We start from the raw sequence: 4978 nt of genomic DNA, 5'->3' as shown, positions 1-4978 counted from the left end.
TAATTACCTGGATTATCCCTGCTACCCTTCTTAAACAAGGGGACAACATTAGCAATTCTCCAGTCCTCCGGGACCTCACCCGTGTTTAAGGATGCTGCAAAGATATCTGTTAAGGCCCCAGCTATTTCCTCTCTTGCTTCTCACAGTAACCTGGGATAGATCCCATCCGGACCTGGGGACTTGTCCACCTTAATGCCTTTTAGAATACCCAACACTTCCTCCCTCCTTATGCCGACTTGACCTAGAGTAATCAAACATCTGTCCCTAACCTCAACATCCGTCATGTCCCTCTCCTCGGTGAAATGCAAAGTACTCGTTTAGAATATCACCCATTTTCTCTGACTCCACGCATAACTTTCCTCCTTTGTCCTTGAGTGGGCCAATCCTTTCTCTAGTTACCCTCTTGCTCCTTATATATGAATAAAAGGCTTTGGGATTTTCCTTAACCCTGTTTGCTAAAGATATTTCATGACCCCTTTTAGCTCTCTTAATTCCTCGTTTCAGATTGGTCCTACATTCCCGATATTCTTTCAAAGCTTCGTCTTTCTTCAGCCTCCTAGACCTTATGTATGCTTCCTTTTTCCTCTTAGTTAGTCTCACAATTTCGCCTGTCATCCATGGTTCCCTAATCTTGCCATTTCTATCCCTCATTTTCACAGGAATATGTCTCTCAACCTCTCTTTAAAAGCCTCCCACATATCAAATGTGGATTTACCTTCAAACAGCAGCTCCCAATCTACATTCCCCAGCTCCTGCCGAATTTTGGTATAGTTGGCCTTCCCCCAGTTTAGCACTCTTCCTTTAGGACCACTCTCGTCTTTGTCCATGAGTATTCTAAAACTTACGGAATTGTGATCACTATTCCCAAAGTAGTCCCCTACTGAAACTTCAAACACCTGGCCGGGCTCATTCCCCAACACCAGGTCCAGTATGGCCCCTTCCCGAGTTGGACTATTTACATAATGTTCTAGAAAACCCTCCTGGATGCTCCTTACAAATTCTGCTCCATCTAGACCTAACACTAAGTGAATCCCAGTCAATGTTGGGAAGATTAAAATCTCCTATCACCACCACCCTGTTGCTCCTACATCTTTCCATAATCTGTTTACATATTTGTACCTCTATCTCACGCTCGCTGTTGGGAGGCCTGTAGTACAGCCCCAACATTGTTACCGCACCCTTCCTATTTCTGAGTTCTGCCCATATTGCCTCACAGCTCGAGTCCTCCATAGTGCCCTCCTTCAGCACAGCTGTGATATCCTCTTTGACCAGTAATGCAACTCCTCCACCCCTTTACCTCCCTCTCTATCCCGCCAGAAGCATTGATATCCTGGGATATTTAGTTACCAATCATGCCCTTCCCTCAACCAAGTCTCAGTAATAGCAATAACATCATACTCCCAGGTACTAATCCAAGCCCTAAGTTCATCTGCCTTACCTACTACACTTCTTGCATTAAAACAAATGCACCTCAGACCACCAGTCCCTTTGCGTTCATCATCTGCTCCCTGCCTACTCTTACCCTTAGTCACGCTGACTTCATTATCTAGTTCCTTTAGTTACTACCTCCTTACTGTCCACTGACCTCCTCATTTGGTTCCCATCCCCCTGCCACATTAGTTTAAACCCTCCCCAACAGCGTTAGCAAAAGCACCCCCAAGGACATTGGTTCCAGTCCGGCCCAGGTGTAGACCGTCCAATTTGTAATAGTCCCACCTCCCCCAGAACCGGTCCCAATGTCCCAAAAATCTGAAACCCTCCCTCCTGCACCATCTCTCAAGCCACGCATTCATCCTGACTATTCTTTCATTTCTACTCTGAATCTCACGTGGCATTGGTAGCAATCCTGAGATTATTACCTCTGAGGTCCTACTTTTTAACTTGGCTCCTAACTCCCTAAATTCTGCTTGTAGGACCTCATCCCGTTTTTTACCTATATCATTGGTGCCTATGTGCACAACGACAACTGGCTGTTCACCCTCCCCCTTCAGAATGTTCTGCAGCCGATCTGAGACATCCCTGACCTGTGCATCTGGGAGGCAACATACCATTCGGGAGTCTCGTTTTCGTCCACAGAACCGCCTATCTACTCCCCTTACAATCGAATCCCCTATGACTATAGCCCTTCCACACTTTTTCCCGCCCTTCCGAACAGCAGAGCCAGCCACGGTGCCATGAACCTGGCTACTGCTGCCTTCCCCTGGTGAGCCATCTCCCTCAACAGTATCCAAAACGGTATACCTGTTTTGGAGGGAGATGACCGCAGGGGACACCAATGAGAGGGAAGAGGAAAGGGACAGAAGGGGGAAGGGGAGGGAAGAGGGGAGGGAAGTGGGAGGGGAGGGAAGATAGTAGGGGGAGGGGAGGGAAGGGGGAAGGGGAGGGAAAGGAGTTAGTTGTTTGTCCTTCGAGGTGAAGATGACCCTGTCCATCGTCTGTGGTGTTTGGTAGGGTTCCAGTGGGTACATAGATGACTGTTAAGGCTTATCTGTTCCTGGAAGGTTCTGCTGCAAATAGGGCAGGATATCGCAGACGATTGAGTTTTGGAAGAGCTGCTGGCTTGGGATATCCTTTCCTTGTGTTTTCTCTCTGCCTCTGATATGCACTTGCTTTTGAAGGAGGCTGCACCCACTTTTTATTTGGTTGCGCCAGGTACAGCGATCCTGGGCGAACTTCCCTCAGGACTCGGGGTCGATATCAAAACTCCTAAGCAAAGCCTTCAGAGTGTGCTTGTAGCTCTTCCTTTGACTGCCATGCGAGCATACCCCAGACTCAAGCTGTCCAGAGAAGATTCACTTTGGTAAGCGAGTGTCAGGCATTCCGGCTACATGACCAGCCCAACTCAGTTGTGACTGTCTCAATATGGTGTGGATGTATGGCACTTCAGTGTCTAATATTTTGTTCTGCCATCTGATCTTCAGAAGCTTCCAAAGACAGCTCAAATGAAAGTGGTTGAGCTTCTTGACATGACACTGTTACACAGTCCAGGTTTTGCATGTATAGAGCAGAGTGGGCAGGACTATTGTTCTATAGACTTTCTGATTGGTAGGCAGACTTACTCCTCTTCACTCCTAGACTGATGCTCGAAGTCTGTCAAAGGCAGACTTGCTTTGGCAATTCTTGCATGTTACTCATCATCGATATAAACAGCTCGAGAGAGTGTGTTGCCAAGATAAGTGAACTTAACCACTGCTGACAGGTTCTGGTCATGGACTGAAACCTTGGGCTTGATATAGAGCTTTCCTGGAGCAGGCTGGTACATTACTTCAGTTTTCTTTGTGCTGATCGTAAGGCTGAAGGTGTTGCATGCATTGGAGAACAAGTCCATGCTACACTGCATGCCCAGGTCTGAACCAGCAACTAGTGCACAGTCATCGGCATACAGGAAATCACGAAGTGTGTCCTTGGGGACCTGGGATTTGACCCAGAGTCGTCTCAGATTGAGCAGCTTCCTATCCATACAATATCGGATTTCAATGCCAGGATCACCGTCATGGAAGACATCAGAGAACATGGCAGAGAAAAACATGCTGAAGAGGGTTGGTGCTGGCACGCAGCCCTGCTTAACTCCCTTAGCAACTGGGAATGGGTCAGATGACTCACCATCATCCAGGACACATGCGAGCATGCTATCATGGAACTGTCAAACCATTGTGACGAATTTCTCCATTACCTTCCAAAGGCCCTCACGACTGACTGTCGAAGGCCTTGCCCAGGTCAAACGTAGTGTCGAGATCCATGTCTGTTCTTGGCATTCCTCTTGGAGCTGTCTAACTGCAAACACCATATCAGTGGTTCCTCGACCTGTTCTGAAACTGTACTGACTGTCTGGCAACAGATCCTGGTCAAGATATTGCATTAAGCGGTTTAGGAAGATCTGGTGAAGATTTTGCCGGCGATGGAGAGGAGTGAAATTCCTCTGTGATTGTCACAAGATTGACGAGTTGCTTTCCACTTGTATAGGTAGACAATGGAAGCATCTTTGGATTTTTGCAGGATGGTTCCATGCTTCCACATAGACTGAAGGAGGTTGGTGAGCTTCTTGACCAGACATTGACCTCCAGTCTTGTAGACCTCAGCTGGGATCGCATCATCTCCTGGAGTTTTGCCACTAGACAGAATTTTCATAGCTTTTGTCAGCACGGGATAACAGCATAACAGTTGATGGCAACCTGTGGCAACCTGTTAATTGCTTTTTCATTGATGGATGAAGGCTGATTGATTGGTTAATGTGCTCTGCCCATCTTTCCAGAATTTGGGCTTTTTCTGTGAGCAATATTGACCCACCGGCAAGGAGGATTGGTGATGAACCAGTAGACTGGGGCCTGTAGACAGCTTTCAGGGCATCATAGAATCTCTTCCATTCTTTGCAGTCAGTATATGACTGGAATTCGTCTGCTTTCTGATTCAGCCAAGTGTCTTGCATCTCTCTGAGCTTGCATTGGACAGTGCTGCGGATGTTTCAGTAGGCATTGTGCTTGGATAGTGATGAATTGTCATTGAGGTAATCCTTACAGAGGCAGTTTCTCCTCCAGTAGTTTCTGGATCACCTCATTGTTTTTGTCGGACCAATCCTGATGCTTACGAGAGGTAGGGCCAAGGACCTCTAGAGCCGTGGAGTCATCGAGTCATGGAAGCACAGAAGCAGGTCCTTCGGCCCATTGTGTGTGTGCCGGCCATCAAGCACCTATCTATTCTAAACCCATTTTCCAGCACTTGGCCCGTAACCTTGTGTGCTATGGCATTTCAAGTGTTCATCTAAATACTTCTTGACCAGACTTCTAAAGTACACTATATCCCTGAATGTCACCCAGTCATCCTCAATGCAGTAAGTAACCATTTTCACTGTACAAAGGGGACTCTTGAGTTTCTCTGAGAGAGATTCCTCCACGACTGCCTGTTTGAGCAATGAGACATTGAGATGCTTCTGGACCTTCATGCCCTGGGGGCTTCTAGGGCGATGGATCTTGATGTTTAG

Source organism: Heterodontus francisci, chromosome 26, assembly GCF_036365525.1.
Source record: "Heterodontus francisci isolate sHetFra1 chromosome 26, sHetFra1.hap1, whole genome shotgun sequence".
NCBI lineage: Eukaryota > Metazoa > Chordata > Chondrichthyes > Heterodontiformes > Heterodontidae > Heterodontus > Heterodontus francisci.
Note: the sequence above shows the minus strand (reverse complement) of the source record.